Source organism: Temnothorax americanus, unplaced genomic scaffold (assembly GCF_048541705.1).
Source record: "Temnothorax americanus isolate GAGA-0224 unplaced genomic scaffold, ASM4854170v1 Scaffold70, whole genome shotgun sequence".
Taxonomy (NCBI): domain Eukaryota; kingdom Metazoa; phylum Arthropoda; class Insecta; order Hymenoptera; family Formicidae; genus Temnothorax; species Temnothorax americanus.
The window spans coordinates 347,495-372,740 of NW_027509793.1; the positions used below are offsets into that span (position 1 = coordinate 347,495).

General features: G+C 45.1%; 1 protein-coding gene across 3 annotated transcripts in view; it reads left to right on the forward strand.

Moving 5' to 3' along the window:
• Window positions 1-46: 46 nt before the first annotated feature.
• LOC143906421 (uncharacterized) overlaps window positions 47-25,246 on the forward strand; it is a 100,596-nt gene continuing 75,396 nt past the window's right edge. Inside the window, exons 1-2 of one of the 3 annotated variants that reach the window (XM_077422511.1) lie at window positions 47-272; window positions 1,950-2,568. The gene's annotated coding sequence lies outside the window, so the exon portion shown is untranslated. Of the gene's footprint in view, window positions 273-1,348; window positions 2,569-25,246 lie in introns of those variants that run through there. The other 2 variants (XM_077422513.1, XM_077422512.1) reach the window with 2 other exon arrangements.

The window sequence follows — 25,246 nt, forward strand, 5'->3', positions numbered from 1 at the left end:
TCCAGCGCGGCGGTCACGTGACGCCGTGAATATCGCGCCGTTTGAATCGGAGCTTCTTCCCGTTCTCGGTCGGAGTGACGGAGTTCGGTTCGGAGCGGAGTGCGGAGTCCTCGGGTGCGGGGAGACGGCCGCGGCTCGCGGCGGCTCGCCGGCTTTGCGAGCGCGAATTAAGTTACGTCCGGAGGATGAGCGCGGAGGTTTCGTCATCGCGAAAATACGCGATTTTGGAAGACACGGACTTGTAATGCGATGGCCGGCTACGCGCGACGACGGTGAGTCATCCATTGCAGTCGCGTTCAAGTCGCGTTTATTCATCCGCACGACTTGTCGACTTGTCGCGTTAATGGCGACTCTTCTCAAGATTCGAGAAAAGAATGATAGAGAGGAGGAAGATAGAGAAGAGATGAATTGATAGGACGAGATATTTATGTTTTTATAGAGGGCGCGCGAATATTATTATAATTATACATGGTAATATTTTGTACCTACGTGATTTTTGCGAGATTGGCACTTGACAATTTCGTGCCGTTACCGGACGGTAATTCAGCTTTGTCAAAATATTGTGATAAATTTCTCAGTAGGTTACTCGCGCATAAGCGCAATAACATCTAGAAGAAAAAACGAGAGGATATTCGTATCTGAGGATTCGCGCGAAGAGATGTCGTGTATTTTTCAGATTAATTTCAGTACGAATTCTTGCTCGAATATGCGTGCCATATATAAGTACACGCCATTTTCTCAAACGCGATTATTTCAAAAAATTGTTGCGTTCGCGGTCTTCGTCGATAAGTACGATGAAGTACCGTCGATAACGTAACGATGTAGTGGCATTACTATACATCGGTAAAAAGATTTATGCAGAAGATAAAGATATCGAAGTTTGTTAGATAAACATGTAATATACCAATATGCTAAAATTTATCGAGTACACGCAAGCGAAATTCGAGTAATGCATCGTTAGATGACAGCACACAATAGTTTTTTTTAGAAAGTGTCTTTTGCCGTATAGCAAATATAACAGCAATAAGACTGCAGTAGTAAATAGATTATATGCAAGTTTTTTAACATAAACTTGTTATATAAAAAATGAATATTTACAACGCTAAAATATGGTCAAATTATAACTTCTTGCTCGATAAGCTTAACAAATTTATAAAATTGTTTCTTAATTTTTCTATTTAACGTATATTATTTTCGATTTTATTTTTAATCTAAAGTTTTAACTATGAATAACTTTCCAAACATAATTTGTTGAATTTTAATGATCGTAAAAATAATAAATTTTCTGCGATTGATTTAAATAATAGAAACTTTAATATACCTATAAATAATTCGGCATGTTTCATAACATACTGAAAAATATTTATCGAATGTTTTAAACTTTTTTGAATACTTGTATCGTCGAACCTGTTTCATAAATAAAGTCAATGCGCATAAATTTAAATTCGTTACACTGATGCGCATAATATAATTAAAGTATGAATATAATCGTAGAACGAATAAAATTATGATCCTTTTCATCCAATCTCTGATTCTATTAAGTATTTACTTAATTGAAGAAGAAATAAGTAATTTTTTTTCTCGGTTTTTATAATAAGAATGTGTGTTTCTTAAGTCGAAAATAAAACAGAATAAAATCTCATTAAATATAAATATAAGGATGTAAATATCTAACCACAGTAGTATGACGATAAACGCGGTACAACAGTTATTTTATTCACTCGAAACTTGTTCCGGGATAATCTACAATTTAAAAAATAATAGTAAATAATTTATATATATATTTGATATATACACGATTTTTTATATTTGATATTTACGATTATACGATTACGATTTATATCCCGAAAAGAAAGTAACGTTGCTCTTTATAATCTTAAAAAATGTTAATCTTCTAATACACAAATTTACCTGACACCAAGATACTAATTGCCACTTTTTTATTAAAGTCATCGTGACATTGACCCGCGCGACTACCGTGTTCGCTTTTAGTGAAAAATACGCGTACGTCCGCGCTCACTTACATTTCGACAGCGTCGCGCGGAGCATCGAACAAACGTTAATCACGTACTTAAATGTCGTAAATCGACGCGCGCGTCTCACGGCTGCGATCCGCGACGATCGCACACTGTACCGATACTCGACGTACCAAAATGCGGGTGTGTAAAATAAAGAGTATATATGTATTTACCTTGCGTAAAGTGCATTAAGAGTGTCGCGAGTGTGTCGTTTGATCGTTACGTACTAACAATAAGATATATGTATACATGTGTGCATGACGGCGGTTTAAGTTCTCTCAAATCCGCGCGATATTCAATCATCGGCGCAAAAGTGTCGCGGTATTTTCTATCACGTTGGAAGGTAAACGTGTGTACGTGCGCACGTGCGTGAATGCGCGTCGGCATTAGTGCGCCGAGTCAAGTGCCGCGCGCGAACGTATCGCGTTATTAATCGATGTGCGTAGCGGTAATTAACCGCGTTTTTTCTCCATCGATCGGTGGGCGAGTGGACGGCTAGATCGAGGGTGCAGCCATTGGCGCGGAGGGACAAACGCTGCTGCGCAGGATGGTGAGTACAATTATCCTTGCATTATAATTATCTATTTATTCGCGGCGGTGCGTCTCATTGCGGTTTAACAAACGCTCTGTTGCTCAGCGGGACAAATTAGATGAGACGAAAAGTGGAATTTACTTTCGTTCGCAGAAATCTAAAATAGTGCGACGTCGTGATCTTAGTAGATTGCTAAATAAACAAGAAACATTAATATTGAATTAAAGTTAATGTTAAATTTTTGTGCCAATTGTGCCACTAAAATCGCATTATATATGTGAATAAAATAATATAACGAGTTAATTGGTAAAGTCCGTTTGTGAACGATATTAAAAATGAATTATATTGCTCCTTTTCTGAAAAATTCCATAATTGGGCTTTTTGGATGCTGGATCATCGTGCAATGTTATCGTAAATATTGTTTCTCATCTTTTGAGATTCTCTTATTACAGTTTTCTATATATAGAGTTCGCATTTTGGGTCGCACTATTCTCGCGTCACATTAAATTTCGCGGTTATTATATCTCTTCATTCTTACGTGAAATTTTATATACTGTTGCTATTTCACTGCTCCCAATCTAAAATATTAAGATAATTAATTTTGCGCACAGAAGATCGCAGCGCATCTTCATGGATGTGATTTTAAGCTGCGATCTTAAACACGCGATATGAAACATTTTTCTGTCGAAATGCCTCCATATTTCGCGAGGAACAGTCTTTTCCTTTATGTATGATCTTTCTTTTCTCGAAAACTTTTCCGTGTGTTCTTTGCGTGCTGCGTTCCTGCGCCCGTAAGAGTCAATTCTCCGAAGACTGCGTCCATTTCGCCACAGCCGCACCGGCAAATACTTAATTTTTATCTTTTACGTCATTGCGTCGCGTGTAACGTCGAGCGACGCCTCTCGGCAGTAAATTTTGCACTTTCGATAATTTTCATTTTTTTTACGTACGCCACGTGTCTGTTAAACCTTCCGCCGCGAGAGCCGTCTCTCGATTTTCTCGGCGGCGTACACCGCGGCGCATATGCATACGCTCATTTTCCGCGTCGCGCTCGGGGCCCGCATTAGCAAGCCGTTCGATGTCCGGACACGTCCTGGACGAGTCCTGACGTCCGTGTATCCGGAGTCTCTTCTCCACGAGGCGACGGATATACATGGCATCGACGCTCGCTCGTGAGAGCTTCGTTGCGTTAAACGCGACGAAATGAGCCGTAACCGAAAGCTCCGATCGCGTGCTCGGTGCTCGCGCGTGAGATCGGTCATCGTAAGTAATCGTGGAAAACGTGCACATGCCGTCAGGAATGACATTAGGAATCCCGCGATCTGCCTAGTCTGTTTTTCGACGTCGTCGTTAACTCGTTTTTGATATCGTTTATTGGCCGGATCCGGACCAAACGAGCGCGAACAAACACGAATGAACGTACTTACGGCGACAGTGCGGCGACATCGTTCGCGTTCATTGAAGCGAGTTGTTGATTCGCGTTCATTCGCGCTCGCTCGCTTAGTAGGAATCCGGCTTTACTATGCACGCCCGCGCTTTTAAATGTCTCTTTAACGGCATGGCGATCGGCATGCGTGATTTACAGTGGACACACATTGCACTTTCACCGAACTTTCAAATATCAATTAATTCAGCGGCGTCAATCGACGTGCGTTGCATTGAGACAGAATGATATATTATAATTGCGACACCCTCGTGCCGATCTACACTGTAACAAAAAACGGAGAAAAACGATTCGCGTAATATCCATGCATAATTGAAATAAATAGATATAAGGAAGTTAATGATGGTCTCCGGTTAATTTCTCACAAGCACAACTTTCATTTTAATATAAATCTCTCGAGCAAAATTGATATATTACGATGTTTCTTCAAATTCTCGTTAAGAGGTCCACTCCGAGTTGAAACGTGTTGATCTTCCTGGTCGAAATAAAACGTGAAATCGAGATTTCAAAATTTCACGACATTTCTCCACATTAATAAGGCCCGATACTATCGGTCCGTTGATAGTCCGCTCACGGTCCGATCAAATATTCTTTCACTCGTTCTTTCATTATTTATAATATACGTATCCACACTATGGGTAACGCTCAAGTTTTGGTCCGGTCTCGCTTCAGCAACGATCGATTCGAAAGAATAAACAATGAAAGAATATTTGATCGGACCGTGAGCGGACGATAGGGTCTAATAAAGAAACGCCTTTGCCTATCGTGATTTATACTTCGAGACTCGAGAGAATTTATTCGCAACGAAATGCACGAGAAGGGCCTACAAAAGCGTCACGTGTGTGTACGTGCGCGTACACGTGGGGTTCGCGTGTGTTGGGTATGCAATACGCGCCAGGCAATAGAGTCCCTAACCGCGTGTACATGCGTACGGGATCCTTTATTGTCGCGAGTATTCAGCTTACGACGATTTCCCGTTCCCCCGCGCCGACAAAGGGGCGACGAGGCGAATATGAGGTATCGCGCGACTGCCAAAAAGCTGACTGCACTGTGTGCGCGCGCGCGCGCGCGCGCGTATACGTGTATGCGTCCCGCGCGTGTGCGGTGACGCGCGGGACGCAGAAACGCACGCGACAATCTCGTATTCCCATCGCGCCGTCTCGTTACGGAGCGTCTTGCGGCGCCGCGACGATAAAGGCGCCGGTAACTCATTGTTCATACCCGGGACAATGAGCGTGCACCGGCGACTCCGGCCTGATTCTGAACGAGACTTCTCTCTCCACCGCGCGTATATAAAACGTTTCGCCATTCGTCCCCTCTGCCCCGCCGCGCGCGCATCCCGTAAATAAATGGAAGCTGCTGATGCTGGCGGCGCGGCGGTCTGACGAAATTATTAGCCCGGGGGCCCGATAAAAGTGCGAACTTTATAATAATGGAGCGTTGATGAGCGAATATATATATATATATAATGTGATAGAGGAATATTAATATATAACGTAGACATATTATTATTGCTTACATACATTTATTTAATTTTATTATGGCGTATATTATCGAAAATAGTTTTTAGAAGTTTGGTTTTGTTTTATCGTTTTATAGATTTACTTAGGGATTACCAATGCGACTAACATTTCTGTCGTAGATTAGATTAATCTAGTAGCATTAGTAGATTCTTCTTAAATATACCCGAATGGAATTTGTTAAAATTTATAGTGACACGAAGAAATTATTAGAACACTCAATATCATTTTTTTTACAATTCTTAATTGCATTTGGCTGTAACTCTCTGAAGCACGCTATCTTAATTTTGCCGAGTGCGTGCATTTCTTCACGCAAAGACCCCGTGTCTTGAACTTTCACGTCGTTTCCAAGTCAGTGTCGCGCCAGAGCCAAGTGTCGATCTATATAGTTGGCGATAGTAGGAAGGCCGGCAGCAGTCGACGGGAATAAAACCCCGTGTCCGCGGGAAGCTTCTGTTTGGCCATGGAAATCGGTAAAGGAGGTCAGCGTATGCAAATAACAGGGTCGCGAGGGCCGTCGCGGAGCCAGCCGAGAGGGTCCCGTGAGCCAACGGGCAAGCAGCGAGGCGTCGGCGGCGTCGGCGTCGGCGATGGCAGCGACGGAGGGTATATCCACGTTCTATTTCGTTCCATTCCAGCCCTCTCTTGTTTTTCCTTCTCTTTCTTTCACACACACACACACACAACCACATCGCGGGCGGTTTTCCCATCCCTCTAACGCTTCCATAACTCTCTCTCTCTCTCTCTCTCTCTCTCTCTCTCTCTCTCTCTCTCTCTCTCTCTCTCTCTCTCTCTCTCTCTCTTCTCTCTCTCTTTCTTTCTCTCTCTCTCTCTCTCGTTCTCTCTCTCGTTCCAGCTTTTGCCAGAGAAGCCAGCTTCGCGTTCTCCGCAACGCTCTCGTTTCCCTCGTTCCGAACTCCCATCCTCCCAACGTCGTCGTCGTCGTCGTCGTCGTCTTCCGTCCTCTTCTAGCCGCTACTTCAGTTCCTCGTTCAGTTCCTCCGCTCGAGCTTCCCGTGGCAGCGGCGACCGTTACGGCCCCATATATTTCCGCAGCCAGTGTGTTGGAGTCACGTCTACGAACGTAAAGGTGCCTCCGCCGCGCTCTGCTCCCTTTCCCTTTCTCTCTCTCTTCTTCTCTCACTTTCTCCCTCCCTCCCTACCTCCCTCCCTCCCTCTCTCCTCCCTCTTCCCCTCTCTCTTTCTCTCACTCTCTCTCACTCACCTACGCTGTGGAAACATTCGATTTTTACGATACGATACGAGCGAGCTCTCGGGCCCACCGATGTTCCTCGTTCGTTCCCCGCATCGGCATCCAGTTTTGCGCCCCCATCTCATCGCTGAAACGCGCGCTTCCTCCGGTTTTCGATTTTTTTTCTTTGTCTTCAATCTCTCTACTTCGGGACGCAATTAAATGAGAAGCTTTTTCATATGTTGTAGACAGTTGGAAAGATATCATTTCGAGAATGTCTGACGCTTATTAACTAGAACGTATAATGATCTTATCTTAATTAGGAAATTCCTCATTTTTACTTATTTTTTTCTGCAGTCGCACAAGAAGATCATCGATTGCAATATCTGTCGCGTTTGAATAAAGAATTAAATATTCTTTCCGATATCACAATACGATTTGCAATCTTCTATAAGGATTAGCTATTAAAATTATGTGTGTGTGTGTGTGTGTGTGTGTGTGTGTGTGTGTAAAATTGAAGATTTTTAAATATAAATATAACCGTGCCAACATCACTCGTAACTGAAAAACTACAATTAATCTAAGCATGATCAGTAATCATGCTTACGTGAAAAATGTTCCAATTTTACCCTCGATATTCGTCAGTTGGAGGGTCGCGAAAACAGCTTCGAGCCGGCACGCCGGGGTGACTAATCCACTGAGTGTTAATTAAAATAAAGGCACGGCCGCCACTATGCGGGTAAGTAGAAATTAGCGTGGGGGGTGCGCGTGGGGTCGGCAGCAGGACAAGGGAACGGAGGGTGGCCGAGAGAGAACGGTGCAGATAGGCCAGATGTCCACTCTTTCGTGTGACACACGGCTCGCGCGTTTTGGTTAATGCGACTAGCTATGGACACACGCTTAATTGCTTTAATTAAAATTCACGTTACGCGCCGCGACGTCGCTGACGGCGGACATCGCCGACGTGTGCGTGTAAGATTATTCGCCGGTTGGCGTAACCTCGTGCAGCGAAGCAGCGGGATTCTCATCTGGAAAGAACGAGCGCGACATTCTTTTACATATATTTTTGGAGAAACTCGTATATATTTATAATATCTGTCGCGTAAGTTTCGTTTCTTTTGAGTTAAACGAAGAGAAATTGATTTTTGCCTCTAAATAACCCGTTAATGAGGAACAATAGTGTTTTGTTGCATTATTCTAAATCATTATTATATAATAGTTGTATATGTAATGTATATTATGCCGTTATTTAGCATAATATTAAATATAATGCAGTTTCACATTTTGCACATACAGACGGAAAAATATCTGATTACAATAATATTTTCATAATCGATATGGTCCAAGGAACATCTGTCGGTTATAATTCGACTCGCTGCAATATCGTTCCGATATGCCCTTTTCGGGGCGCGCCGGAGAACCGACCTTCCTAAAATTTTTAAAATACGTGCGGGCGAACAATTCCCCTTAAAATTCCGGAAGCAAGCAAGCGAGAACCTGGTCTCGCGCGAAACCTCCCCGTAACTTCCTCTCGAGCGGCGCGTACACGTGTCGGCGATTCGTTATATCGTTCCCCGAAAATTTCGCCGCGAGGCTGAGAACGAAACGTTTTTTCTCTCGTTTTTTTTTCCTCAACCACTATTAGAGAAGTCGACGGGAGAAGGTGAGTTAAATTCGAGGGTTTTTCGTGGCTCGGTGGTGCGTCGGTTTGATAGCCAGGACGGTAGCCACAAGTGTCCGCCCGAGCGCCCTCTCTCATTAATTCTCCACCCTTGTTACTTGTTAAGGTAGGGCTGCCGGTTCTCTCACCCTTACCCTCTGGCCTCCGCCATACTCGCCCCCATCCTTGGCTCTGCGACTCACTTTTCCTCCCCTGTCGCCGCCGCCGCCGCCGCCCGGAGTTGCCGCGGCAGGGTAGAAATTCTCTCTCTCTCTCTCTCTTTCTCTCTCTCTCTCTCTCTCTCTATCTCTCTCTCTCTCTCTCTCTCTCGCTCTCCTCTCTCTCTCTCTCTCTCTCTCTCTCTCTCTCTTTCTCTCTCTCTCTCTCTCTCTCGAGTGAGGAGGGTTCGTGTGAGGGTCGGCGTAAGTGAGGGAGCGCGCTATCCAGAGAGAGAGAGAAAGAGAGAGAGAGAGACGAAACAGGGAACGGAGGGCGGGCATCCTTGAAGGGGAGAAAAGGCGGGATGACGGATAGAGAGCGCGCGAAAGGAGTTAGAGATGAGCGAGAAATACGGGGAGGAAAAAAGCACACGAGGGAAAGGGAAACAGAGACGGGCCGATTCGCTCGTGAAGGGTGAATAGGGTGCGGGTGAAGGAGGCGAGACGGGGCAATCGACGGGCGCCGACGGGTGCAGATGTATTATGTACACCCGTTAAGTGGCCGATGCAAATCGAACGTCACCGCCGGACGATGGGCGTGCACGTGACTGTAAACGAGCCGATTAGCACATCGTTTCTCTTATTCAATGCCTTTTCCGAACGGGCGCCATTGCGACGCCGAACGCGGGTCGATTTCGATTTTCGCGGGAGAGAAGGGTCCTAAATTTTAAACTTTTTTTGTATCGTCGAGCGAATATCGCCTCCCCCTCTCTCTTCGTTCTTTTACAAAGCCGTGACAGTCGTTAACTAATGAAGAAAAACGTGAAGAAAAATTTTGACTTCAAGTTCCAGTTGAAAATAAAAAAATGATGTATTTTGCCACACTTTTTTTTAGATACATTTAAGTATCAATCAAGATATTTGTAAACGCTGTTAACTTCGCGCGGAGAATCGAAGATTGTCTAACAATTAATATACAAAGTATGATCATTCCCTGACGATTAATCGACGTTAAATAATTGTTGGATACGTTGCTTCATTTCTCGAGAAGATATATCTACAGTTTTGGCCAACAATTTTTTGACCTATCACAGATTTCATCGCGCGAGATATCAAAGAAATGAATAAAAGAAATGAAATTTTGAGGAGTATTGCGGTAAGTGCATTTATTGAGTGCACTTTCATCGATAACTATTTACATCGCCAGCATGTATATATGTATCCGGATACTGTCCCGCATGCGATCCCGGACGGCGCAACATCCGCGCACGCGATGAGAGAATCGTTCCCGCCTTTCGAATAACGCGACTGCGAGATCTCACTTTCGACGCCGCCGTTTCCGAGGATTGTCACCGCCACGGTCGCAATTCCTTTTGTTTGTGTCTGGCCGACGTTGGGATCTCACCTGTGTTGCTCCGCGACTCACCGCGTGTTTCCTTTTTACGCCATCTCCTTCTCTCTCTCCTTCTCACATCGCTTGCGCTACTTCTCTCTTTCTCTCTCTCTTTCTCTTTCTCTTTTTCTTCCGCCGTACCCTTCGCATCTTCGAGGGCAGAGTTACGGGGAAAGCGACAGGGCGGCGGTGTCGGTCGAGGGAGCAGGGTGGATGAAGGTCGTAGGAGGGAGACGGAGGGAGGGAGAGCTGTGCGTTGAATTAATTCGCGCTTGGCTGACGGGCTCTCGTTTGTAACTCTCTCTCCGTTCTATCGGCCCTCTTTCTCTCCTCCCTCATCCTCCTCCTCCTCAGCTGCCGCCTCATCCTCTGGATCTCCCCGCGGCTTTCTTTCTCTCTTTTTGCTTCTGTCTCGCGTTACTCCACTACGCTCTCTCTCTCTTTCTCTCTCTCGCTCTCTCGCCATTCGACGAGAAGTAGGTAGGGCGAGAGGAGGGTATCATGGCCGCGATCTCGCAGCCCGCTCGGGCTTAAATACCACCAAGTCCCGCGATGCAAACGAATCTCTCGGGAATCGGGGCCCCGGGTCGGTCCGACCGCGAATTAAGGAGTCTTTTCTTCGCTCTCTCCCTTCTTCGCTTTCCGGAGGGCTCTTTCTCCTCCTCCCTCTTCCCCGTTCCCTCCCCGTTCACTCCGACCAAGAGAATCACCTCGGGGATACAGCATCCGGTCCGGCGGGTTCGAGAAAGAGGACTGGTCCTGTCCGGGCGGGCTCCTTCCTCCTTCGTACTCTCTGTTATCGTCACAGCTATCTCTCCCCAGCCGGTTGACTCTGACCTGTCGAGTCCTCGCCCGCGGAATGCCTAGGATTAAGCCCTTTTCGGGGAGGGCTAAGAGACACGCGATGCCTTCTTCGCGCCGTCTTGCCTGCCCGGTGACGTCGACGACGACGGTCGATCGATCGGATCGCCGAAGTCTCGTAAGAGAGGGCGGGCGATAGGAAGAAGGGCGGTATGGCGGGACGCGTATGTCTGGAAAATGTGATCGGAATTGTAACAAGGGGCCCTACCGTTGGATTCCTGATGTCGCGAACATGCGGCGCGTTCAGGATCTTTGTGTCATTACTGAGGTAAAAAATAGTTCGCAAGTTTTGTAGCCTTCTACTTTTAGCTCTCCACGCCCGTAGCATCTTCGAAGAGACTTGATATAAAGAAAACCTGCAAACGTCGTATTCTCAAAGCCACTTTCGCGAATATGTAGATAATTTAGCTTCGTGTATTGCTGTCGAATAGAAAAGACTTCTTCTACTTGCATGCTTTCGAGATAATTGATGGAGACTAAAGAAAAGTTTTACATTTTCTTCAGGTTGTCTTTTCATTAACGAATTGAGAGATACATAGAATGGTGTCTATGAAAAAGCGGTAGTTAGCGGTTTATACGAGGTATTTTCGTGCGATTTAAAGGGATCTTTATAATATTGTGCTTGAAATAGTTTTACAATATTTTACGTTGCGATACGATTACGCGCTAATGACTCGCGAGCAGAAGTTTCGAGGGAGGTGTGTGTATGTGTATACGCCGCATTTAATTCAAGAAATATGCGGATATACACCGTGACGCTCGTTTTTAATTTTGTGAAGCCGCTTGCAATTAAGCGCGGCCGGAAGTTCGGTAATACCTGTCGGCCCGCTTCTCGAGGAGAAAAGTGCCGCCTCCGAAAACCGCTTGTAAAATAATGCCGTAAAGAGTGGATGTATTATGCAGCCTCGGTGTGCCGTTAACGTTTTTACGATAAACAATTATCGGGAAACGTCCAACGGATATCCAACTTTACAGCTCGCGAAAGCTCTCTGGGAGCTAACTCCGTCTAAATTACTTCCCTTCAACTCGCTTATGGCTGGCGCAAGTATATGTTGCTGATGTCGTCGTCGTCGTCGTCACCGGGATAAATCGTCTCCTTAACCAGGTGGTATTAATATTCCAGACGATCGCGCCTCGCGGTGCCATGGAAATCACTTATCGTTCGACGCTGAACGCGTATCTATATATGTACGCGCGCTTTCTTCGTCGCAATTTTCCAATTAATATTGCTAATAGCTGGAAGCGGAGTGCCGGTTCTAAAACGACGCGACAAGCCGCGTTTATTCGGCGAGTCTTAAGGATTGTCTACAATAGCCGTAAGAGTATGCAGTAAGACGTAAGCATCAGTAAGCTATTGACTAATAGAATTTTTACAATTCAAGAATAATCGACTGTGGTCAATAGCTTATTGCATACGCTTACGATTGTAGACGGTCCTTTACATACATTTTATCTATTCGAGCGTTCGAAGCGAGCGCGACGTTAAGGATACGAGACATCTGAACGGCGCGCCGCCTCGCAGAAGCGCTAATTTTGATCGTAAAACGTGTCGTCGCTTTTTCAAAACATATGCGAACGCTTTATGACTGTCAATCTTTGACTCTTAAAAGTCCTCGATACATACGCACGATTCGACTACCTATATGGACGGTTAACGCATTAACGCTTTCGAGAGTGACACGAAAGGACTAACGAAGATTCCATATCAGTGATTATCGGCCGTGTCCGAAAGCTGATAAGTCGTTATGGCCGTGGTCAACTTCCGAATACTTATTGTTAGTTTAACGTACCTCTTTGAGAGATAACATTTCTTTGTTCTCTCATATGAAGGAAAAGGAAGTTATCGCGTTATCGCGAGCATTAAACAAATATTATAATTTATATTTGTATAATGGGCATAATATTGTAAAAGAATATTTTTCTTTAAAATTAATGTTATTTCTTTCGATATGTCTTTACATGGTCTTTTTAGCTTTTTAGTCTGGATACAGATATATAAACATATCAATTACTTGCAAATTTATATTGTTATCATATTACCATTTTATTGCCGTCATTATGCGTGACTGTAACAATTAAAATAAACGTTAATATCGTTACCCCGTTACACGGAGATATCGCGTTACACCGCGAATTCAATCGGCATATGTAATGCGAAAGCGCAAACATGTCGGACTGATTCGCGCGAGTCCCACCGCAGATGAATGGATCGCGCTAAGCCTCTATTATTAGCAGATGGAAGATTATATCGATTTTTCCCTATAGCCCCGGCCCCCGGCCTCCTTTTTCCTGCCCGTCACCCTCGCATTTACCCTTGGCCGCCACTCCCGCAGGGCGGCCCTTCCGTACTTTATGCTCTAACAAACACATCGTGGCGCTGGCAATTACGTGATGACGCAGGACGGCCTGCAGTGTTAATTAATTTCTAGCTCGCTAATCACGAGCCTCGGTTGAGCCGGGAGTATCGTTTCGTACTTTCTTGCTGGTGGGAGGATAATCCTATACTGTAGTGCAGGATTCTCTTTGGCGTTAACGATCACGCTTCCCTCCGCGTTTCGGTTTCTTTTTTACTTTCAATTTTCCGCAGGAGGTAAAGTCTTCCAGATAAAAGTCTTTCAAGTTTAAAGGTTATTACGATACCCGAAATATATAGTACCTTTCGCGATAATGATAGATATGTGTGATATACATATTCTGTGTTTAGATATCTTAAATCCTATAGAGTTATCAGAAAGTCTTTGCAGATCTTCGCGAGTAAAGGGATGCATTTGGGAGGATTTTCAATGCGACATCGCATCTTCTATCACGTATCGAGATACATTTCTCTTTTCGCCGTCAGAAATTGAGCTTGGCAGAAATAGACACACGGAAACATATCACGTCTTCGCGTATTTTCGTCGATATATCGGCTTAATTAGTCGAATAAACGATACTTACCTCGACCAGACACAAGACTCTCGGGAATTCTTATATTACTTTGAGAGAAACAGGGGAGGATGGAGACAGGGTGGCAATACGGAGTAGACGCAGTCGACGAGGCGAATGTATTGTGCTACAATACACTCGCCATTCTGGGGCAAAGACCAAACGGAGAGAGAGGAAAAAGCGAGCCATGTCGATACCAATCATACGTGCTGCCTCTGGGGCTCGGAGAAGTGTTCAAAATTCAAAAGCTTTCTTCCATCTCGCGACGAACTGAGATAGCGCTCGTATTTCTTTAAAAGGATGATATTTATAAGTCAGATTTTGCTTAAGAATGTGACACAATCTTTATATAATATATAAATTCGCGCGTGATATCTTAAACCAAACGTAATCGATAGTTCTCTGCGATCCTGCGTCTTTTTTAAAGCATAATTAGTTTTTTCAACAGATCGAGGAATGACGTTAATTTTTTATTAGCTCTGGAAAAACGACGCTGCAAGGTAATCTAATGCGAAGTGCCGCGCTTTAATATTTTTATTCGAAATTTAGCACGATTATTAGGTATATTAAATTATTAGAACACAAAAAAATTTTATATGGAATTAATTTGCTAATTATTTGCTATTATTTGCTTTTAAAAGTAATTTTTTACTCTAGCTATTACAAAATTACGAAAGGCTGAGTAGCTTAAGATTAAGCTATCCAGCCATTGTAAAAAAAATATACATAAGTCAAAGCAAGAAGTTAATAATACCAAAATTATTTGCTATTTTTTTTCTATTTTTTGCTTGCAAAAATAATTTTTTTGCTCACACTATTAAAAAGTTACAAAAGGCTGGATAGCTTAAGAATAAGCTTACGCCATTGTAAAAAACAGCATACACATAAGTCAAAGCAAAAAATTATTTCTGTAACTAATAGGGATATAGAAAAAATAAAAAAACGAGATATTTTGTATACGAGACATCACAGACATGCGCTACGAGCGCGCTATTTATCTATTACATTACTATTACATTACAATATTAACCCTTTGATACACAAAACTGTCAAAATATGCGACATAACAGATGCTCATGAAGTAAGCGCAGTGAGAGAACCAATCGGCATCGCAAAGTATTGGCAATAATACTTCGTTTGATTCAAGTATCGATGACATGCCTTTTTCAGAAAGGGAAACAGACTTACATAATGAGTAAAATATAAATTTTTTAAAATTATTTCGCGAGCAAAATATTCGAGATTTGGATAATCTTGAGAGCAAATAATTCAGGGAACATTCTGATGCTATAATAATGCGAGAAATTAATTTCTTTAATGCGCTTTATTTTCAAGCGCCGCATTTTGATCTTGGTGTCTTCTTAAAAGCTGGAGCAAAAAAAAGCAAACAAATAGCAAATAATTTTGGTATTATTAATTTTTTGCTTCGATTTATGTATATTGCTGTTTTTTTACAATGGCGTGGCAGCTTAATCTTAAGCTATTCAGCCGTTTGTAAATTTTTAATAGTGTGAGCAAAATAATCATTTTTGCAAGCAAAAAATAGCAAATAATTAGCAAATTAATTCCATATAAAATTTTTTATGTTCTGATAATTTGGCTTAGATAGCTTAACATACCTCACAATTATAATGCAAGAACCATTAAAAACTATTATTATATAAAGAGAAGAACTGATGTAAAAATAAATCGTATGTCTCGACGAGATGAATTGCTAATCTCATCATCATTATATTCGCTTCCAGAGTGGCGAGTGCGCTATCTCGCCTTGAGACGCGTCTAGTCTCGCGCATGTAATAATAGAAAAAAAAAGCCGTGTAACCGTTGACTAAAAACCGTTGATGACCTCCTGACCCGCGTCCAGAGATCAAGATTTAGTCGTAGAGCTTATGCTGGACCATCCAGCATCCCTGAACTGGATGGGGTAGTTTCCGTCACAGGGGTCACTCTCTCCTCGATGCACCACACCCCTTGGATCGGGACATGAGGGATGAAATTCTCTCGAGAGAGTAATGGGAGTTGTTTTCTATTAAAAGTTCCATCGAGGCGTCACCGACTGTGAAAGAAACGGACGAATCGCGATCCTTCTGTTAGACATTTGTTTTGCTTTTGTCACATTTCAATCAATAGCACGTTTCTCGATAAAAACTAAAATATGTAATATAAAAACGGAAGGGGATCGCGATTCATACAATATATATTAGTACATGGAGAAAATATAGTAATTGAAACAATCTAAATTATTAACACAATAGCCAAAATAATTTTTTAGGGAGAGATCATTACTGAACCTCAATTATTTCAATGAAATCTATGAATCGTTATATATGTATATTTTTTAAAATGTATTTGTTTCTACGTACGATATTGATGAGAATGAAGCCCGCAATCACAAAAATATATAACACATACATTTTTATTAAATTTAAGTCTTTATGACGCATTTAGAATGCTCTTCCCGAATCTAATCTCGCCCGAGTTTGATAGCCTATACAAAAAGGCTTCTCGAGCACATAATCTATACGTCTAACTATACATAATAGATCTATAATCTGTTTTATCAGGGTCGGCGCAAACGTGCCGATTCCGAAATCGGGTGCCATCAGTTCTAGTTTAGAGGAATAATTTCGAATTCTCGAAGCAATGCGCGTCGCTGATCTCATACCAAACAGTATAGGAGCCGAAAGCCAATGGCGGTGCGCGCGCGCGGCACACGTATGACCGACACACACAGCACACACGTCACGCACACATACACACACGCGCGTACACGCGCAAAACGTACGCGGGACGAACGGGGATTGAGAGCGCAATGAGAGCGCGCCAAAACCCGGGCGCGTAATCCCGTTAGGGGATCAAATCAGCCAAAGCACATTACATACCGTGAGGGGATAGTTGCCCTTAACTGCTCTAATTAATATAAGGGTTTCCTTCCGACCGAGCGGACATCGGAGGAGAGAGAGTGTAACATCGCCGCGCGGCGCGGCTAACCGCGCGACGAAGATGAGCGTGTCATTGCGAAGATTGTTAACGTTCTCGCGCCGGTTTCTCCGCGAAATCTATTTCGTCCGCGAAATCTATTTCGTCCGCGAAATAGCAACGTACGCGCGAAACCCCGAGGTTAGCTTCGCGCGTTGTCTTGATAGAACGCGACGTTTCGACGCTTCGCGCGTTACCGAAATAACGCGTCGTTAAAATTAACAAACATGTCGCGCGCAACTTTTTGCACCGCGTAGCTCATCATTATACTAATTGGCAGCCCCAACGCTCGTGGATTTAATGAAGTTTTGCGGACGGGGTGGGGGGGGGAGAAAAAGAACCACTTCGGCAGCTAGCGCGCTCCGCGCGCTTAGCGCTCGGATGAAATTCGAATTCTCGACGAGGAATACTCGCAGGGTGGTTTTAGCGCCCAGCACAACCTCTGCGGCCTTCTTTCTACGCAATTTTACCGTGTACCCACGTAGATTTTGCGCGTGTAAACTCTTAGTATACGGCGTTGACGTTTCTGTCACGAGAACATTCCCTTTTTCTCGCGCTCGCGAAGCGTTTGGACGCTACGCATAATATTGCTCGCGGAGATTCAGTCGCTCGGATGGAAATGGAACGTGCACGATGTGTGGCCGGAACACAACGGGCTTCATGAAGAACAAAGACAGAGCGAGAGAGAGAGAAAGGGAGAAACGCGTGCATCGCGCAGTGGTTAATAAGGCAGCCAATAATGCAACTCGGCGTGTCGCGCCACGGGCGCATTGCTGATTCCAGCGCCGAAACGTCCGTAATTACATCTTCATTAAAATGATGGCGGACCGTGTTGCACGGCCGCGGGCCGGGTATACGCGCCGCTCTTCGCGAGAGAACGCACACACGTGCGCGCACACGCACACGCACACGCACACGCTCGCCTACCCACATAACGCGCAACGATGTGGGTGGATTTCTGGTATCTGTATCATGGTTAGCCGTCGTACGTTACGTCGGAGGGATGGGGTGGTATAAATGGTCGGTGTGAGCGCGCCGCAGGGACAGGGGTCCTGGAAGGGCTGGGAGGGCAACCAGAGGGAGGCGATGGCGGCGGCGGCGGTGGTGGAGGCGGCAACGGCGGCGGTGGCGGCGACAGTGAGGAAGGGCGCGCGGAGGGTGAGAGGGTGCAGCCGAGAGAGGATATGACGTCGAAAGGGAGTGGAGGGTGAGAGATGGAAAGCGGGATCGATGCGTCGCGCCGCGGGCCGATGCCTGCTCGCACTTTCGAACTGACACCGCCGCGGTATATAGCCCTAAGGGGGGAAGGGTGAGGATAGGGATGGGGCGAGTGGGATGTTACACGCGTCTCTCGCCCCTTACGCCACGGGCTACGCTGACCTTCCGAACTCGGCGCGCCGGGTGCAACGCCGATGATTTGTCTTCGCTGACGTCGTTAGCGCCGTCCGACAAGGATGGAAATGTTGCGTTAAAATTAGTGTCGCGCGGAGGGCTGCTTGCCCCCTATCCTCCCCCCAGAACAGACGCCAATGCAATGCGTTCGTGGTTCGTGGATTTATATTACGCGCGCGATATGGCTTCCGCGCGGGTAATCGGAAATTGTGGCCTGTCTTCGTCGTTGCTATCGGAATTTTTGGTCGATGTATAGGTGCACACGTCGGGGCGCGCGGATGCTGGAGGCGAACATTGCGACCTCGGGATAGAGATTGTCGCCGATATTTAGCCGTTTTTTATATTTTTACGATACCGTCAGATTCCGGAAAATTTTGTACGGTATTAAAAAAATGATTTTAGAATCGTCGGGCAAATAATCAATACAGCTCCGTCGCGAACGTCGTCAAAGTTTGTGAATAATTTATTAGGCGTTGGTCCTGAGTACTTCCGTCGGCATCGCGAAAAAAAATCGACTTTACTTTTCGGAAGAGTTTTCGAAACGAAAAGCAATTTCGATTTTCGGAAAAGTGAAGTTTAAAGGATACGTCTTTTTTCTGTAATCGGCGCTCGTAAAATTCTTTTCGGACACTTTTAGTTCGCAAGCGATTAAAGTGCCCGGTGAGAATAGAATCAGGTATACGAACGCGACGAGAGCGTCGAAAGCTTCCGCGGACTGGTTAATTCCCGGAACTTTGAACGTGTTCGACGTCAGATAATCGGTGTCAGTACCTGTCGAAACATCTGCCGTAACATTGATATCCCGTGAGGCAGTTGTTGTTCCGTCCGGATATCGATTGTACCGAGTGATATCGCGCTGCGTTAAAATTTATAGAAAATGTTTTCGCGAAAGCCGATATTCTTAACGAGAAAAATTAGAGTTTGATATCGTAAATTTCTCGAAGAGAAAAATCGATTCCTTCTTTAATCCTCAGACGGGAAATAATTTGTGATATATTTAATAAATTATAATTCGATTGATTTATAAATATGTATCTTGTTAGTTATTAGTTATAGTCAATATTATTAGCTATTCAAGATCAATATAATGTTAACTTTTACGTATTATACCGTCGACCGCGTTGAACTGTCAAAGCCTTTTTTTTACTTGTCACTTGTTAATTTCTATGATATTTAAAAAAATATGAAAAGATTGATTGATCTTATTGTTAGTGTAAAATTCTATGAAAAATCGGAATGATAGAGTACAATATATTGGAAATGAAAGAAAAGAGCTTTAAGCTAGATGCATAATAAATCTGCTTGACTAACAAATTGTCTTAATTATCAATATTTAATTTACCATATAGACTTTTTTATTTTTGAAAGTTTATATAATTAATTCAAACAATAGCATTTTATAATCCTGTGACACTCGACGTATACATTTAATTTTTATGGCATGTTAGAGAAAGAGAAAGAGAGAGGGCAGAGAGAGAGAGAGAGAGAGAGAGAGAGAGAGAGAGAGAGAGAGAGAGAGAGAGAGAGAGAGAGAGAGGGAGAAATTGCATCTCATTTTTTATCGGATAAAATGTGCAGACGATGTGACTTTAATGGAGCCAGACCGCATTGATCGGCAGACTAATTAGTAATTTAATAGGTCAATTAGCATTTAGAACATTTGACATTAAGCCACGATTGCGGACTAGTTTCCTCAAATCTCACTTCTACGGAACTAAAATCAAAGCTCGCTGAGTTCATCTCGCGGAAGGCGGGACACGACCTTGTAATCGGCGGCAGTGACCACTTGTTGTTCCCATCTGGTCAGCCGTCTCCTCCTCCTGCGCGCTGATCTCTCCCGCTTTCTGGTGCGGGGCGAGCACGAAGAATAACGGAATGCGGCCGCATGCCGGCCACATCCGTCTCCGCGGTCGAGAATTATATTCGGGCAGAAAAACCGTCGTCGTTTTCGGAGACCACGAGGGAAATCCTACTGGACCAGGGCGAGAAAGAGAGAAAGGGAGAAGGGAGAAGACCGGAGCGAGACAAAAGAGGATAGAGGAAAGAATGGGATGGTGGAATGACCGAGTCGGCAAGTAGTCGGGACCGAGACGAGGTGAAACGGGTGAGCAATCACATTACCAGGGGAACCCTGCCTAACCCTATTTCGATGTCCCCTGTCGCCCTGTTCTCGCCCGCCTGTCTACCGCGTTCATCCGAGTCTTCTCGACCCACCCGCTTCGATCTCCCGCCGAACGAAATGCTGGTATCCAACCCTAGCTCCACTACAACCGAGCACCCACTTCTCGTCCCGCCGTTCGATCACCCTCGCCGTCTCTCCGGCCCGTCCTGCCTCGCTCCTTCCGGCGATCCGTGGCCGAATCGAGCGGAGCGTGGGCTCGGTGGATTATCAATCGAGTGCCACTTTCGGTGGCCAATCATGGGTAACTTCGGTTTCTCTGACGGGGACGACTATGCGAATTTTTGCTCATTAAGAGCGCAAAGGAACAAATGCAATTCGTTTCTATATCTGATTACAATATCGAATCTATAACTTCTTAGAGATTAGATGGAAAAAATGTGCAACCCGATGTTCTAAGTCGTAAATTCGATATTGCAAGATTTTAATATAAGGTTTTCTAATTTGATCGTATTTAATATTAAAGATTTCCATCATTAAAGTCTGCAATTACTAAATAAATTACCGTTATTTATTAGTTAGTTTCATATAATTTTAAAATGTTTGAGTCTGGATTTGTATATTTCGGATTTGTGGATTTTGATTTCTTTCGTGTTACTTTAATCTCTTTTTATTTGCAAAAATCTCATAATCGGTGCAGGAGATATCATCGGTGGTGTAAATTGTTTTCAATTATCTCTTGTGGTTCACCGCAAAGCGTTAGTACTTTAGAAACCGAAGGGCAAGGGCACTCATCGAAGGGTCGAAGAAGAGAAGGTTGAATTGGAGACGTATGATTGATAGATAAGAGGGTCGCCCTAATATAAACCTTAATCTAACCGTTGATCGAAACCTTGTCTAATTGATTCTAGTGTCGCGCTTAAATTTATGTTTAGTGTGATTATTTCGATTGTTCTCGGTTTTCCGTTTAAAATCAAATTAAAAGTGTTAAGAAAAGAATATAAATGAAATTAGACATTTAATATCATAAGTTTTATCCATTGTACTTAAATAGCGAATTTTATATCCTGCTGTTACAAACACGTATAATTTTATATGGAGCATATAGTGCCTTTCATCAAAATCATACGTTACATACGTTATCTCAAATTCTCCTGTTTTATATTCTATTTTGTGTTCTTACAATTCATCCAGGGAAACTATTTTGATATGAATCGCATCGTTCCGCAACGATGTCGCATCAACTTCGTGGTAAAACTCGAAAAGATAAACATCGTGAAATCTGACAGATTACCCTGTCGCGACACCCAACGTGCCGCCTACGATTTCAATCTGGCTGGGTGAATTTTTTCCTCCCCCTGCGGGAACCGTCCAATTTCCGATGAATCCCCTCGATAACGCCGCGTTGTCCGTTCGCCGGAGGTTTACAATTAAGCCGTCCCCCCACCATCGCGGAGAACTTCCGATTTTCCGGGCGAGCTCGTCGTAAAAAGTTCGTCGTTCAATTTGCACCTCCTAGAGAGACGTCACGGAAGATCAGGACGACTCCGAGTGACACTAAAGATCACTGATTCGAGACGATAACCAAACGGTTAAGGAGAGAGTCGTTAAGGGGTCTCGAAAGGGGTGGCGCGAGGGTGGCGGGCGGGAATGAGGAGAGAAACAGTGAGAGTGAGGGATGGCGATATGATGGAATTACAGAGCGCGAACGAGAGACGGAGGAAAAGAGAAGAGGGAGCGGCGGGAAAGGGAAAAGGGGAGAGGGGAGAAGGGGGCGGAAGAGCGGGAGAGATTGCAGTCGACTAGCAAGGCTGCCATAATGAAATCAAGGGTGTAATGGCCCCGTCAGAACGCGAATCCCCGCTACGAGAGCAGCCCCGACTCGCTGCTCTCTCACTATGTAGCTCACCCCCGCGTTTCGAACCCCGTCGCGCGACCCTCAGTATGCCAGCTTTGACGTACCGTAAAACCATTACGCTTTAAAGTCAACGGAACATCGTCCGCGCTCACGCATATCGCTTTCCGCTTGCTTGGCTTTTTGTTGTCGCGTTAGGGTTCGACACGTCTTTTGAAATCTTTCTCGCGGAGGTACGGTAATGATTAGTCATGACGTTGCCGTTGCTGACGATCTCTTTGATATTCGAAAACAACGATAGAGAAAAATCGCGCCAACTTGCCTTGAAGAGACGTGTGGAAGGGGTCACAAAGAATGACAGAGAATTGAATATGGCACGTGACATACACGCGAAATAAGAAGCTTTGTACGTGTATAAAATAAGATCTTACGCGACAGACGTAACGCGAACATTGCTAATCCCGATAATTCTGGTACGAAACCAACCGTGGTGTTCTCAAAGGTACTCCGAATCACGCTGCGTTCTCGCCCGCCCTCTAAACTCATTGATTACAACACACTCGCGGCTTCCTTATTCTCTCTCCCTTCGTCAATCTCTCTCTCTCTCTCTCTCTCTCTCTCTCTCTCTCTCTCTCTCTCTCTCTCTCTCTCTCTCTCTCTTTCCCTGCTGACACGCTACTCACGCGGGCTATCTTGAGCGTGCTCCCCCCCGTACCCTTTCTATCCCCCCCCTTCACGCGCTCTCACGGGGAGTTTTACATACCATGGGTTTCATGCTGGCTCCCATGCAGAGTCGGGTTACGATTCTGTTGTTCTGTCCCGCTTCCCCGTTCGGGGACCGCTCCTTCTTCTTCTCTCTCTCGCTCTCTCTCTCTCTCTCGCTTCTCGACCGTTCTCTTAGTTGGTGTGCTCCGCATCCCCTTTAACTCCCTCTCCACCTCTCCCTCGCACTCTTTCCCTCTTGCCGCACCGTCGTCTATATATCGCGAGGAAGTTTCGCACACCACAGACTCGCGGCAGTTCTCGCATCTCGAGAGTTAGAATTTCTCCCTTCCTCGCTTTTTCCCTCCGTCCCTCCGTCTCTCTCTCCTTTCATCTCTGGCCTCCCTCTGTCCTCTCTCTGGCTTCCTTCGGCGTCTCTCGTACCCCCCCGATATATACGTGTATTCCCGTGCATTTCGTTTCAACTCGTTCCGTCGCACACGCATCTCCCCCCCCTCCTCCTTCTCCTTCTTCTCTTCTTTTTCCCTCTTCCTTCTGCTCCCTCTGGTTCCGCGAGAGCACGTTCGAGAGGTCCGTTTTCCTCTCGCCTCTCTATCTCTTCCTCCCAGACAGCCGGCACACTCGTTCTCCTCGTTCTTTTTGCCCCGTTCCGTTTCACCACCGGTGCCGGGCGGCTATGCCCTCCCTCATCCCGTTCGTCGCCCCGTCCGTTCTCTCCGCGGCTGTTCGCCCTTCTGTATCGCGCAGCTCTCCCCCTTACCTCCTCTTCCTCACTTACCCCAGCTCCCGTCGCGACTCCGTCGGGCTCCATCCTCGTTCCCTTGCCGCTCGTTTCGTCCACGGTTTCTAGCTCTGTCCGATGCACGTTCCTCTCGATCTCGCCTACGGGAGGCACAGGGGGGAAAAGGGGGTTCGCTTTTACAAGTGGTTCCAGCCTCGGACCGGCGCCGGTGTCGTGTTTCGCGTAATAGGTCGCCGCCTATGCCACGCGGCGGCCGAACGGTAGCGCCCGTCCATTTATTATCGTTATTACGATTATTATTATTATTTTCGGTGCGATCAATACTTTTTGATTTTTCGTTTTTTTTTCCTACGCGGTATAGTGAAAACTTTGATTCGCGGCGATTGAAAGTGTGCTATTGAACGTAATCAAGAAATGGACGATCAAGATTGTGTCATCGAGAATTCTTGATCACCGTTATCGTTGTTATTACTACTGCTATTATTGTTATTGGTATTATTAAAGTTACTTGTCTTTGCTTATTTTTTACTCTTTATCATTCTTTATATCGCGTACAACTCTCGTCTAATAAAATCTCACCGTTTGACGTTAGAAAAAAGTTACGCGACCACGAGTACGGTAAATTTACTTGAAAGTGCCCTTCCACTTATCTGAACCTACGTTGCACTATCGACGGACCGAACTTTTTGTTATCCACTTTCCCCGATAATGCGTTATCACATTGATTCCGGAAGCGTCGTCGTGAAATGCCGCGCTACGGCTCGTTAATTGAACGTTCTTCGTTTTGTCTTCCTCTCGAGTTTCCGTGACGAGGTCATTCTGCCACACCCTTCTCGCGATAGGTATGTCACTCAAGAGGGAAATCGATGGAGGACGGGATCAATGTCGACAGGCTTTGCAACAGGTTGAACGAATTGCTCGGAATCCTCGGTGCGCCGTGACTTCGGATGACGCTCGCAGGATCGTCGCCGGGGATTGTCGCGCGCTTGGTTTTGCATTTAAACCGGACGCGATCTGAGATTGCGGCGATAAGAGGATTCGCGGCTGGCCGAATACTCCATAGATTTTCAACATTTACACACACACGCACGCACACACACACACACACACACACACACACACACACACACACACACACACACACACACAGAGCCACACATACACACACACACCCACACACACACACACCACACACACACACACACCACACACACACACACACACCACACACACACACACACACACACACACACACACACACACACACACCACACACACACACACACACACACACACACCACACACACACCACACACACACACACACACCACACACACACACACACACACACACACACACACACACACACACACACACACACACACACACACACACACACACACACACACACACACACACACACACACACACACACCCACACACACACCCCCACACACACACACACACACACACACACCCACACACACACACACACACACACACACACACACACACACACACACACACACACACACACACACACACACACACACACACACACACACACACACACACACACACACACACACACACACACACACACACACACACACAAACACACACACACACACACACACACACACACACAAACACACACACACACACACACACACACACACACACACACACACACACACACACACACACACACACACACACACACACACACACAC